The 15,494-nt window shown below is 37.3% G+C and overlaps 1 protein-coding gene across 5 annotated transcripts in view; it reads left to right on the forward strand.

The window, feature by feature from the left end:
* Positions 1-15,494, forward strand: part of LOC127635623 (polypyrimidine tract-binding protein 3-like) — a 95,402-nt gene that overhangs the window by 17,104 nt on the left and 62,804 nt on the right. Inside the window, exon 1 of one of the 5 annotated variants that reach the window (XM_052115775.1) lies at positions 12,307-12,483. The exons of the other annotated variants lie outside the window; for them this stretch is intronic. The gene's annotated coding sequence lies outside the window, so the exon portion shown is untranslated. Of the gene's footprint in view, positions 1-12,306; positions 12,484-15,494 lie in introns of those variants that run through there. 5 annotated transcript variants of the gene reach the window in all.

Genomic DNA, 15,494 nt, shown 5'->3' on the forward strand with positions numbered 1-15,494 from the left:
GCCTTTAATTATTAAGACACAGAGGCCACAAGAGTCAAATATGAATAACATCCCAGAAGCAGTGCAAACAAAATTCCAAAAATAACCAGTAGAAAATTCAAATTTTGAGCATAACGCAGGACTATGAACAAGCCCAAAATACACTTAAGTATTTTATTTCAAGGCTCTTCTTTAGAAACGATGGAGACTTGGCCACATTACAATGCACTATATTTAAGTAGTTGCCCAATTAATCTTTTATATCCTATATATTCAACAGAATAAGGCTTATTTCACAAATTTTTTTTCCACAAGATATGAAGTTGGAGACACGATGTACATTTGAAGTCAGAAGTGTACATGCACTTAGATTGAAGTCATTAAAAATCATTTTTATCACTTGAGTAAAACCTGTAACACTGTACACCGTGTGGCAACCCTATGAGGTATGCAGATGATACTTCTGCCCATTTAAGTGTTTTAATCCTTTTTGTTTAGGAAATTCAACAGCAATCAGGTGACTACGCATTCAGTGCTTGCAGAATCTGGTGAAAGTTGAACCCTTTACATTATCCGAACAGCTGATGTATGTGGATTAGTCTGTTGCCTTTATGAAGCTCAGCTGGCCTGTTTAATTTATTATGAGTAAAGTAAATAGCCATGGAAAGTGCAGGCTCTGTTTTCGTTAGGGTTGAGAACTCATAAAAGTAATGTGTTTTAACCTAGTCTAGACTCTAAAGGTCTAGCACTAGTCTTTTAGGCATAAGCCCTCTACAGTCTTACCACAGTTTTCCCACTGTTTTTGGAATACTAGCTTACAATGTATACAGTGAACTATTTTAAAGGTGACGCATTTAATTTCAATAATTTCCATTCAACCTATGGGAAATTTATCTCCGACGACAAAGTCGCATGGCTGGAGCATTGCCCCCTAGATGTTCCTCGTGCCAATCCCCCACCCCCTGGCCCTCGCTTGGACCGATGGCTCAACGATCAAGGAAGACCTACACCCCAGACTAACAGTGATATGATCAACACCTCAGGCACAAAAATCACAATGCCCCCCCAAACATTTAATTCTTGTGCCAGACCTGCAAAAATGTGACCGAAATCGCACATTGTGATCCCAGCTTAAAATGAGTTGCAAACATCATTCATGTTAACTTTAACTTTGGTGTTCCAATCAAGTAATGAGTTTAGCCAAAGATGAAAGAAATAGTACAAGTATTATGTGAGTATGCTATTCTAAATAACAGCCAAAGCCATCTTTTCTAATGGCAGGAATGTTTGGGAATGCAGCAGGAGTAAAATGTGGTAGGTTAGACTAAATTACAGGCATTGGATTTAGAGGGTCCAACCATGCCTGACAACCCCCCACACCCCCTTCACAAATCCCTGTGAGCCTGCCTGACTCTAGTAGGACAGATGAAGTTTGGTTAACCAATGTACGAAGCCTCAAACAGATTCACCCAATACACCAAGTTTTCTAAATCATATGTCTCTGCTTTCTCTTACTATGTCAACCTACAATTATTCATGAGCCTATGAAATCTATGAAAAACAAAAGAATGCAATGTATAGTCAAAACATGACTCAGTCTTTATAAAACAGGAATAGCAGAATGATGGTGGCAAAAATTTCAAACAACTAGTTGTTTCTCCATCTTTGGCAGCACTTTAGAGCAACTCCCCATTTTTTGTTCTAGCCAAGAGTGAGTGCCATTAAATGCACGAGATGCTGTCACTGGGAAGTCTTTCAAATCTCTGTCCAAAAACACTTTGCTGACATCATCGAATTTTCTCTAAAAGTACAGCAAAGCAATTGACAACAGTGCTGGGTACTTTCCTGAGTGAAGGGACCTGTATAATGTAAATCATTTATTTTCATAATTTATTTTCAAGTAATAAACACTTATTTAGATGTTGTCTCCCATTAGTGGTGTTTGCAATGTCAAGCATTTCTATAGAGCTCAACTGTGCCCGTCTTCTTTTTCGGATGTCTTTGTTCCGGAACAGTTTTTTTTCCCATTCATTTCTTCCATAGAGATTTCATAAAGTTCTTCCTAAAAGAGTTCTAAGACATGAACCAATCCAACCAGCTTCAAGTTGAATCACACTGCAGACACTGATTTGGAGCAAAACAGAATTTGAAAATCGGATAAAAAGACAGTAGTACAAGACTTTGCGAATGGTGAAATAGAATTAAAATGGTAGAAATACAAAGCTGTTGATTATGAGTACAGAAATAATACATATAAAGATTATTGCAAAATATTCTGATATATGCAAATATATAAGTAATTTGAGAGTTTTGGAAGATGTCATTCACAGTGCATAATAGAAGTGGATGGTCGCTACTGAGCTCTTTTGGGATGCTTTGTTTGCCGCAGTTCTCTGATTGGTGGATCTCTCTTCAGGATCACGGGTAGTGCAGTTCTTCACCAGTAATTCTGCAATTAAACATAATTCTGTTTTTAAATGGAGCATAAATAACACAGACTGATGGCTTTAACAGAATATTCAGTACCATCTTGTACTATAATATGGTATATACAGATATATATCATCATACATACACCCCCACCCCCATGGAGCCGAGCAATGAGCTTCTTACCGGAACCAGATAGCTGCACTCTGTTGCTATTGCTCATGCATATATTGAACGAATCCTTAAGTTTTAAACTTTCGTACAATACTTGTATTTTTCTTAGCGATCTGTCTTCTGACCTGTTGAACGTGTCAATAAACATGTAAAAAATACTAGAGACTTGATTTGAATGACGAACCTGAGCCATATCTCGGGACCAGGATATTATAGACACTTAGGTTGGTATTTTTAGACTTGGGCCAGCAAGAAACCATTAAGCAACCACACAGCAATGCCCTGCCAACCACCCACAACACCCTAGCATCCTTTTTGCATGTGTTAGCACCACTCGCGTTTTCCTCTGATTTAAACATTTTGTTACATATCCCAAATGCCACCACACCACCCTCTCCCCTTCTGTCACCCGTTTCTCGTGACCATTTCATTTAGCATTGAGTTAATTCTGCGAAGAATGCCCCAATCATATGACTATGAAATCCTGTTATTTCTTTTATGCTTCAAACTCCGTAATAGCTCATAGCAAGTAGGATTCAATTTGTTTTTTTAACTCTCCAAAAATGTTTCATCGCCAGAGTCCCTCTGTTTGTTTTTTTAGTAAAGTGCTTCATGCATGCATGCATGCCATACAGACTCAAACTTTGAAGTTATTATGAGCTAATCCTCAATACTACTTCATAATTGATCCTGTTGGGTAAATTTGCCTGCATAAGAGATTTGTTTTTGCCATTTCAGCAGAATGTCATTCTAGATCAGCATATATGAGTGCAAAAGTAGATTAGCCTTCTGCTGGCCCAGTTATGGATTACAAAAACAACTTGATTTTTCAAATTTTCTATACAATGTAAGTGGTACTTGCTGAAGCAAAACAATGCCATTATGCAGGTGGTTGTCTGAGCGTTGCTATGTTGCTTGCTGTCCCAAGTTAAAAAGAGCCAATCCCCAAGTCTCTTTAGCTTCTTTTCCACCCTCGGGCTGAATGGTTCTGAGCATGATAAGCAATGTTGTGGAAGTTACTTTGAAACTGTAGCTTCCCAAGCTAAAAGCTAGTCATAACTTAAAATATAACTGAAAGTTCTCTTAAAAAAAAAAGCAACTAGCTACACCTCAAGATTCTAGCAAAAAGTTGCTGACTACATTAGAAACCATTTAAGGAAGAAAATATTTTTAGATATATAATAGTCAGATTATATTATTTCATATAAATATATATAAAATTAGAGTGACATTCCCGTTTGAGAATTAGCCATGGTTTTATTACAGTAACCATAGTTTAACCATGGTATTTAAACACAAAAATAACCATGATTACTACAGTTACAACAATATTAGTATAGTAAAACCATAGTTACTATATGGATATTACAACCATGATTAATTGTATCAAATCCCCCAACCCCCCACAGTTACTACAATATTACTACAGTAAAACTATGTTTCATTTATAGTTAATTTACTTATAAACTATAAAACACTCTATTTTATATAATTTAATCGAAATATTGTGATAAACAGCAGTAATTAAATAAATGTTGTGCTTTAAAAAAGAAGGCAAAGTCCCATTGAGTCTGTGCATGGCTCAGGTGAATCAGTAAATAGTTTGTGTATTTACATGAACCATCCAAAACAACCGACTCAATGAATCAGAGTTCCCAATGTTAAATGGTATATTTTAACCTGTTCATTGACATAAACTGACCGAAATCACAAATTAGCAGTAGCAATTAGCAAATCATGGTTCATAGCTGTGACGTAACTAAAGCCTAATGTCCTTTTTTTTAAAAAGGACAGAGCCCCTCAATATTTCGCACCCCAACTTCCTGTTTTAATAGGTAACACGTCAATGCAGGAAAGAAAACTGCATTCGTCAAGCCATTTCATGCATGGGGGCTTCAAGTAATAGTAACAGCGATGCTGTTTCCATTGTAAAGTGTCTCCATTTACTTCAGACACCACAAAACCTGAGATTTTTCCCTTTTCCCATGTTACCATGAAGCCTGCACTATTTTGTCTGCAGAGCATTGTTAGCGCTCTGTTGGCATTCTCTACTCCGCTGGCGAGCTGTATTTTGGCTAGCAGGGCCGGAAGACAGGCTGAGAGAACTATTGTTCTACTGTACTCCTGTATTTCACCCAAATATCTCCCCCTTCCTCACCTCGCTGAGGAATGAGAACTATGGGGTGGCCCGGATGGTCCCGGCTCCCACATTGTTTCGCCCTGTGAGGGGACCACAATCCCTCTCTGACTTCCACTGTCTTGATTCAGTGGAAATGTATTGTGTGACTCAAGTTTTGTACTCTAGCATGTTTTGGAGCACTGCAGGTTTGTTTTGGGGTTTTTCTGATAAGTTTCATTTATTTTGTTAGCAACTGGACTGCAAAGTAACTGCACCTGTTTGGGACTGTTCACACAGTTTGTGTTATTGCGATCCATTACACTATTGGTTTATTGTTTGTCTACAATAATATTGCATTCAGATAAAACAATTTAATGTAACTATGTAGTGGTGTTGCCCATGAAATCTCACCATGTATTGGGTGGTTGCTACAAGGGTGTTGTGGGTGGTTGCTTACTGGACTGGTAAATGAGCCCACCCCACTAAAAACAAAAACAAAAGGAAAGAACTTTTACTTTCGTCAGTTTTTACAAATCCCTAACCAGTAAGTATTAGTAATAGTCATACCTTAGTAAACACCACAAATAATGTATTATAAGTGATTGCAGATTTAGTAGTTTAAACACCAAGAAGGCATAGCTTTTAAATTGAAGAGGCTATACTAAAGATCAAATATATGGCAGCTTTAGATGTGTGCATTTTATCATTGTTTACTCCGCTCTAGAGGAAATGCAACTTTCAGTTCAGCGTTGCAGTGGGACAAGGATTCTGTCCACATGTTGCAGATCTAGTCACAGTGAATTCACATTGACATGTGCTCTAGCATCAGGGTCGCTTTATAAGGCAGGGCTGTCAGAACACTGTTCTGGATTGTGCGTTCTCCCTTGCAGATACTGTGGCTCAGGTGAAAGGCACACTCGGCTTGATGGGATCATATGGCCGCTTCTATCTGTCCTGATTGTCAGCTGGGCTGGTTTCAGTTCTCCCCTCTTTATTACCTCTCTACAATATTAAAGGGAAACAGACACCGCTCTGGCCCTCTCCACAGTAACATGAGTGTGCAGTTCCTCTTTCTTTTGTGTCATACTGTTATTCATTGTGTTTTGTGTTTGATAGGGAGAGAAAAGCTTTGTATGAGCTCAAATTTTACAGGTGGGACTTATTTTAGGTACTCATTTGTGGGTGAATCTCACGAAAATGTGTCCATGTCACATCTCACTGCAAAATCAAAAAAAGGAAAGAAAGCCTGTTTTTATTACCATTAAATGGATAGTTCACCCCCAAAAAATGATCTCATCTTTTACTCACTCTTATGCCATCCCAGATATGTATGGCTTTCTTTCTTCAGCAGAACATACATGAAGATTTTTCGAAGAATACCTCAGCTCTGTAGGTCCATACAATCCAAGTAAAGCGTGATCCAATCTTTGAAGTCTGTATGTGTAACGTATCCAACAGACCAAAAATATTGATGGATTATGGCACTCAGGGATGTATAAAAATGTTTTATAGAATTCTCTCTAGAATGAGAATACCCCCTTCCCCTAATGCCACCTGACTACAAATAGCAAATCATAGTTCAAAGCTGTGATGCTCAACATGATCACACAGGAAGTCGGCTTGTTATTTCCGAGAGTTCCGGTACCCTAGGATTGGCCACATTATGCGGACAAGTGGCATTGACAGACATTTTTGTAACAGATGAGGCATGTTTACCTTCCCCTGAAGTGTGTTTGGTCAGCAGTGTGAGAGGTAATTACGTTTGCATAATCAGTGTTGAGCGAGATTCAGAGGTTATTTTTCCCCTTTAACATTACATTGTTACTCCACTGATGGCAAGTTTGGGGTTTCATTTTAGAATAATTCATTCCTCTTCACTGTATTACAGCCTGTACAGCTGAAAACAACTCGCATCACAACTCACTTTTGGCGCCCCTCTGTGGACATTACACCTGAAAGCGAGGTAACGTATGCCTATAAGCCCATCAAAATATTTGGCCACTGGGGGCAGTGTTTTGAATTTCAGTAAGCACAGACCGATTTAACAAAGAAAGTAGTCCTGCGGTTTCCAATTTCAATGTGAGATCAGAAAGCTCTTTGATTTGTCTCGCTCAACCTTCTTGTTTCAATAGAAATTACATCATCACATGAAAGTTTGTCAAGCCATCTAAAAATAGACCTATTTTGCTTGTGCAAAATAGAATTGCTTATTTCTTCCTTTGAATTTTGGTAAGAATTAGAAGGCAGGTTTATCAGGCTGGTTTGGTGAGATTTTGTCATAAACTACAAAAATAGGAAGAACTGTTGTCTCTGTGCCAATCCACTGAGGTGTGAATATAGACTTGACTGATAACTATCCACACAACAGACAAAACATATCAAGTAGTCTGAATCTCAGGACTCTTTCTAGGTGCATTGCAGCTGTCAGCCTGTTTGTGATGTTTGTGTGTGATGGTGATGAATGTAAAACACTGGAGCCAGGACCCTCACTTCCCTACTGGAGGTCTTCCACTGCCCCCCTGAGGGCAGCAGCGGGCAGATTTTGGGTGGTGGTGTTTGTGTGGTGTAGTGTTACCAGTGCTTTGGTAAAAAAATTCTACAGAAGGTGACATCTGTTGTTTTTGTTATTTTATCTGTTGATTTGATTTTATATATGTAACTACTAGTGTTTCACAAATCTATTTCAATTAGGCCTAATTGAGATTCAATTGAAATATATATATATATATGGACAACATATGTGCATTTATGGTAATTTAGGAGAAAATGCCCTATTAAATGGTTAAAAAAAAAATACCCCAGACAAATTAATAAATATAAAAAAAAAAAATGTTTTGCTCATTTCAGACCCTGTAACTAACCTGGTCTCATAGAATTACATTTCTATATCCAAATTTTTCAAAATGATTTTGACGTGGCTCGTTGTATGTATTCTGGTGAAATGAACACTAGAGGTCCTACAACAATTCATTTTAACCTCTTTCACACAAATCAAAATTAAAACGGCAGATTATCAGGTCATAATTGCTTCCTTTTCACTCTTTTCGTCTCACAAAATGCTATGTTATGACATAAAACTGACTTGTATGGTGATACAATTGAATGCAATTGCGATTTAACGTTTGCAATACTTAACCAACTACATTCTAGAGTGTTTGCAAAGGACTAGGGTACGAGTCCTGGAAAGCCTGCATGTCGACACGTGAGCCGAAAGTGTCATAGAAGCACCATAAATTAACGTGGTTGCTTCAGAAATTAAACTTTATCTCACATTTGCTTTTTCTGACACTATCGGTTAGGTTTAAGGTTTAGGGAAGGGAGATTCAAATCTCACATGTTGACACAGTCACGTTAGGCTGCTGTTACAGCGCTGTCCACGAAGCACCAAAACAAACCCATCTCACCTTCGTCCTTGAAATACAGAGCATGCAATGCCTGTGTCAACTTGATTTTTTTTTTTTTTGGGGTGTGGTTTGACAGTAATCAGACAGCAGGCCAGCTGCCTTGCTGCATTTCAGAGAGAGAGACACTTATGAGCAAATGAAGTGTATTAATGGAATCATTTTGGATGTGGGTGGATTGTCTTTTAGAATGTGAAAATTGGCTGTGAGATTATTTTCAACACTAGATATGTCGGACCCAACATGTTGTGGCAAATGCTGACATGTTAGGCCTAAAAATCTCTGCTGTTTTCAAGTCATTTTTTCCTCTTTTAATTGAGGTAAAACTCTTATTGGCTAACAGTACCTGACCCCTTACAAGAAATAACCGTGGTCAAAATAATGTCTGCCTATTACCGTAGATATAGTACTGAAAAAACATAATAATACCAAGTTACCACAGTTTCACTGTAGTATTTTACAGTATTATGGTGTAGTATTAAATTATATGGAATGGTAACCTAGGTACATTTTTAAAGGATATCTATATAGAGATGTCACCTTTGCTTTTCACACTTTGCTGTTTGTTGTCCATTATTTAATTGAAATTGTTAAAAACACCCTAAACTAAGGGTCCCCTTTCTGTGGTCTGTTTTAGCAACATGTTACAAACTGCTATACATGTTACCTATTGTAAAACCCTCTTCTTCTTTCATCTACTTCCCCTTTTTATTATGTGTTATTTGTATTACCTTCACAGAATAAGTTAATGCTGGTGGCTCTGTCAGCAGCGCTAGTTAATTGGAATGTTCTGTTTGCAATGTTTGTGCAGTTGTATCCGGTTTCTGATGAGGGGGGCCTCAATAATAGATATCATAGACAATGGAGCTGACACACACACTTCCCAGCACTTCACAACCCATATACACCACTAGCCGCAACAATGGCCAAAAACATATTCTACGAAAGTATGCAAATGCAAACAAGAATGTTTAGTCAATGGATTGACAGCTTTTGGACACATTGTATAATGCCCACAAGCGTTCTTCCATTGCTGCGATAGTAACAAAACTCCGTCCTCAAGGAGGCGATAGAGTTACCTTAAAAAATCTGCGCCATTTAAGCCGGATATATTTTTGCTCCAGTGGCTAGCTCTGAACTTTGAAAGATCTTGCGCTGCAAGATTCTTTTTAGAATTTTGCTCTTTCAGTTGATTGAAAGTGTTGAAGGTGTTGTTTAGACAGAGTGCAACGAATGGAACGGAATGATGTTTTTAGCACGGCTTCTCAAATGTGCCGCTACTGTGTGAGACATCAAGATGCAAGATGCGGCCACAGACTTTTTTGATGCATGTTTAAAAATAATTACAAAACAGCACAGATTTACGCAAAAACTCTCTTGGTGTGAACGGCCTCTAACGCTCGTGTAATGAACTGCCCTAAAATATTTCAGAAATGCATTGGGCAACTTTGACCCAAATCATGTGAAAGGGCCTTAAAGTTAATGTGAAAAGCATTTTGGAACCCATTTTACTACCGTAATGTGACATTTTTGAGTTAAACCGTTTCAACATGAAAACAAGGGCAGGAGTTTTTCCAGGATTTTACCCATGAGGAATTATTTGAACTGTGAAAAGCTGGTCTCATTATAAGAATATACGGCCTTCTAGTGTCAAATATCGTAACTACAAGTCCTGAGCACATGAATGATCAAGCAAAGTCGTATGGTGCGTTCAAGTCATGTTTGCATTATCTTAAGTTAAAGGCACATCAATGGCACCACAAAGTCTAAATTATGAGTGGGAAACTCAGGATATTCTTCAAGCCATCACTTTCCTCACTGGGGCTTGTCATTTTAAGAATCATGCCGGAAGCAATTTGTTATTGCTAATAATTCCATTTAACTTAAGGATTTTGACTGTACAGTTTAGTTTGAATGCATTTTTGTACTGTTAATGATGAATAATGATAAAACTTGCCAGAAAATTAGACATCGCATCACACCGTATTTATGCTTTCGACCACATTAACACGAACTTCCCAGAAGGACTTGAATGCACCAGTATTTACAAGTGGGAAACTTTACATGACTGTAGCAGTATTTTTGCAAAACGAAATTACGTGCTTCATTACACGTTTTGCTGCAGTTTCCGAGTTAAATGTCCAGCGGGGGGTGCCAAAAATCTAATCTGTTCCACACGGACTGTGCTGATGATGAAATTTGCGTCATGCATACGGTGCGTGGAGCAATCAGCAACGCGGACAACCAAAGTATAGGGTTAATCTGATACCAAATTTTGGCTTCGGTACAATACCAACCCTGGTGCCTCTGTACCGATACTATAAGCCTCAGATTTTTAATGAAAATACACAGAAATGACTATTAAAAGATCTGTATAAAGTCTTACTGATACAAATGAGGTGTTTTCCATTAAAATCTTTCTGGATTTGTTTTAATTAAATGTTATGATCAAATAGTGTTTAATCAAATTGATACACGCAGTTTTAATCCAATATAAATATACTATACTATTTTTTGTTTTTTACCCAAAAGTTTTGATTTTTATTATTATTATTTGTATTATTTATTATTTTAAAATAAAACGCTGTACAACAGAGCTTCACAGTATTAATGAAAAAATGTATGAAAAAAAAAATCGTATTACCTGTGGCACAAGGCTGCTTGCGATTTGATATTACTTACAGATGCTAATAATAATAGTAATAATAATACAACCATTTAATATTACATAATTGTTATTATGAGTATAATTAAATTAGTATAAATATTTTGAATATACATTTTTATACAGTAGATATATTTATTTTGTCTTCAATTTCACGCAGCCATTTAAATAGAGCTTTCATGTTAGTGGGACGTTTATTTTGACAGACCTTTGAGTTCTTCCTGTTTTTGATGGGTTAGTTCAAGGTTAGTATCAAGCTTCCCATTAATTACGGGGATACTCCCATCATGATTCTCCAGCTGAAATCTCCAAGCTGCACCTGAGGAGTTCATTTAAGTGTTAACAGCCATTTATATATCAACACACTGCATGAAAATGAATCCCCAGCAGTCTGTTGCATTTGTGTGTGGCAATCACATGACAGACCAGAGCAGCCTTTTGTTCATTCTGTAGCATGCAGCGCATATGACTGTATGTAATTATATTACATCCTTCTGCTTTTTCATTTTAGTTTCAAACTGTCATTGATTTAATCTCAAATTTGTCACATCTCAAATAATTTAGCAAATGACAGCAAACTGTAATAAGGTACCGAAATTAGCAACAAGATGATATTGTGCCATTTAATAATAATACTACGTTAGTACTGGTAAACTGCACAAACCTAACTCAGGACTTAAGTGTGTAAATGTGGGTGGGTTTGTAATACAAGTGTTAAAATGTAGCATTTTTCAAATGATGGGTTATAGTGAAAGTGTTTAGATATCACAACATAGCAGTGTGTGGGTAATGGAATGAAAAATAACTGTTTATGAAGTCATAATCAGACGTTGTAGTTATTATTTGTGTGAAAGTGAATAAAAGGCAGTTGTTGTAGTACCTCTAGTGTTCATTTCACCAGGAAACTGCGGTAAAACGCATAACGCGGCACACAAAACTCAGTTTGCAAAAATGGCGTTATAAATAGTAACATTCATTCAATGAGACAAGGTGGGGAATTCTAGATGACATCCGAGATTGCCGAATTGAGACATTGGAAGGGACGTGCTTACATGGAAAGCAATGATTCAGCAAAATTACTTTTGCAAAACTATCTTTGTTGATTTTAACTGGATCATTAATTCTAGTTTGTCGTGTTGTTCACGCGCAGTGGATTTGGTGTCAGCCAGCAGGGGAACACGAAACCACAGGACAGCTGTTCCCCACATGCACTCTGTTTCTAGGGAGACTGCTCATCAACCTGTTGCTCTCCATAATTCCTGCTTTCTCTTGGTCATCCGTCATAGTGCTCTCACCCTCACAACAGTGATTTGGAGTTACATTTTATGATGAGTGCTTGTTTGCCTTCAGTTAATATGTGCACAGACATCACGTTTTTCTGTTCAATATCCCGTTTTACAACTGGGACCGAGGCAACTGTATGTGTTTGCGTGCATGAACGCGCATGTCCTGTCTGACACACTCATTAACCCCCACCCCTTCCCGTTCCCTTCTGTCCTCTTGTCTGTGGAAAGCTCACTGTTCTCTTGAGCTCCGTTTGTTTTCACTCTTCCCTGCATTCATCCTACAAGAACTTCTCTATCTCGCCTCCTCTTCTACTGTCTATCTCACTCTCTCTGTTTCTTTCTGTCTCCCTCTCTCTCTTGAATTCTCTCTGTCTGTTTTCAGACGCTTATGAACACAGTGGAGTAATCTGACATGCTGGAGATGACTGTAAGGTACAGCTCGCTTGTGTGCTTTTTAATTTGATGACAAACTTTTTGGGCCAGCTATTCATTGAAATAATATGGGTGTTGCTTTTGTAGTTGTGTAAATTCGTTCATTTAAGATGTTGAAATATATGAAAGTGTCATGTTCAAATGAGTGTTTTATTTTTGACATGATATTGACTTGAGTATCAGATATATTGGCTCAAATCACTAATATAAACTGTAAATGCGTACATATTAGCAAAATGTACTAAAATAAGTGGGTAATTGTTTACTTTAGAAATACTGTAATTTGGACATATATTTACTGTGGTGCGAGAAACTAAATGGCATATTTGGACCTTTACAAATGCATTTTCACCTTTTAAAATGAATCAGTGAAGGCGAAATTGTTTACAATTTTAAAACACTTGAAAAAATGTTGACCAGCCACAGCCCCTACAATATGTACAGTACACATGCCCTTAAACATTCATATACAGAACACGTTTAACCTAAAATCTTGATGTTGATACATAAGCTCATGGACATGCAGAAATCTCAAACTGGCGATGACGCTTGAATTTATACTCTAAATAAATGAACACGGTTTGCTTTGTTTGAGCTTTTATGCTTTGTTGCATGATGGACTCCCATCTGTTTTAAAAGTCCCCATTGACAACTGGCTTACTGTTCCATGTGCATCTTAAATAAATGGCAACCTAGTATCTAAATATGTGTTTAATGAGCAGTAATGCATGGAACGATTATATCATTGATTTATTTGGATGTTATTTATTTCATTTGAATTATTTTATGTTGCAGTTAACATCAGTTTGCCTCATGGGTGTTAATGAGTGCATGTTTAATGAGACTGTAATCTGAACATATAGTACCTGCATATGTGTAGAGTGGAAAATCGTTTTCATGCTGGTTTTGTCTGCAAAAATATTTTGGTTTGAGTCATTTACACTTTTTATTTACACTCTAATTTACTATTGAGCCTCTTTAAACTATAGTCAGCCATTTGAAGGTTGACTTCACCTAGATGCCTAAACACTCTCAAGATATTGCTCTGTGTGTTTAAGCACCCTGAGCAGCCCTGCATAGCAACACTGGCTCAACCAATGGCGTAAGTTTGGGGCAAGACAATTAATTGTCTGTCCAATGACATATGGTGGGAGTGTTTTTGGAAAGCTGTACAAAACAGTTATTATTTTTGGAGTTCCATTTAATGACGCTGGTGGAGCCTATACATAGTTAATTTTTTAACAATATTAATTAAAAACAGTACGTATTTCAGCTACTTCATTGGTTTTTGACAGTTGCAATTAAGAGAGAGAGGTTATAGTTCTCAGCTACTCAGGCAGATTAAATATGTTCACACTCTCAACATGCTCAGCTAGGTCCATTGAAGATAAAAAGCAGACGTAGAGAATAAATTCTCCTCCATCACCGTCAGAGAGAGTTTGAGCAAATAATTAGGTATGATGGCAGAACGCTGTTTGTTCAGAGTGATTTGACTCTACTGCCTCCATCCCTTTAATCTTAGAAGATGGACAGTTATGAGGAGCAGGATTTTGGACCAATGATGTTTCACAGTGGGCGAGGCTACCTGGTTCGCCACAGAAATTGAAACCAAGAGATCAACAAAATGTTCTGTCCAACCTGGTCTCATAGAATCATGTTTCTTTACCTACATTTTTGCTAAATTATTCTTATGTGGCTTGTTGTACTTATCGCTGCAGTTTCCTGGTGAAATTAACACTGAGGCTCTACAACAACAGTGGATTTTATTCACAAAACACGGGAAAACAGCAGATTCATAAACACTTTTCGCTCCGACCCACACACAATGCTTATAATCCCCCTTAAATTATAACATCTAAGCATTTTTACTATAGCTTTTGAATTTTAAGGCAATGCATTTTAACATTTTCATTATAACCAACGACATTTACAAGCTTATTCAAATGCGATCCAAGAGCTTTGTACTTGCGATGAAAAGGACTGGAGTACGAGTCCTGAAGAGCATTTGCTTTTATGATACTATCGGTTAGGTTTAGGTTAAAGGGTTAGTGTTAGGAGAACATTTAGCTGTCTTTTAGCACCACACAGTGGACATTTCACCTCAAAACTGTTGCGATACGTGTTATGAATCACGTAATATCATTTAGCAAAAATATCACCACAGTTGCGTGGTTTTCATGAGATCGAGCTGGTTTGGACAGAAACTCAGATTAAAGGGCCACTCACACTGACAGCTATAAAATTCCTAGAGAAACCATACTCTTGAGCGCCACCATGTTGTATTTGGGCACTTTCACTTATGGAATAAATTAGTCTTGGCTGACTGTGAATATTACATTTTTTACAATGACATCGGTAACTGAGAACCTCTGCTTTTGTGTGATACTGAATCTACGCCTCTAGGTGTCAGTGCAACATACATTGTTTTTTTAAGTGAGTCCACCTTATATGGAAGTGCTTTTATCCCTGTCACTTTATCGAGTTGTGCTTGGTTTTTTACATGGTGTATCGTACTGTACTAACCAGCTGTAAAGTGATATAATGATGAGTACGGTTGAACAATTTGGACAAAAAATGTAGGCTAATTGCGATTATTTTGAAAAATATTGCGATTTTTAAACTGTAAAATGATTATTCACAAAAAAAGGCTAGTAAGTGTTTACTTTTGACATAAATAAAGTCATGGGCAAATATGCTCTACAGTTAATAGAAATACTGTTCAAGAAAGGGTGTTCCAACTTGAGTCCTTCAAAAAGAACCAAACAAAATAAATAAAAATACAGTGAAACATAGACAGAAAAATTATTTATTTATTTATTAAACTATTTTATTAAATGTATTTAATTTAAACGCAGCCCTTGCGTTTTGATAATCGCACAACATCATATCGCGATTTCGATTTTTTTTCGATTAATCGTTCAGGCCTAATGACAAGCGAGAGGACATATTATCGATTGCTTGATTTCTATTTCTGTTGCATCACACTGGGTACACCTGCCTACTATAAAATC

This window comes from Xyrauchen texanus, chromosome 43 (genome assembly GCF_025860055.1).
Source record: "Xyrauchen texanus isolate HMW12.3.18 chromosome 43, RBS_HiC_50CHRs, whole genome shotgun sequence".
Taxonomy (NCBI): Eukaryota; Metazoa; Chordata; class Actinopteri; order Cypriniformes; family Catostomidae; genus Xyrauchen; species Xyrauchen texanus.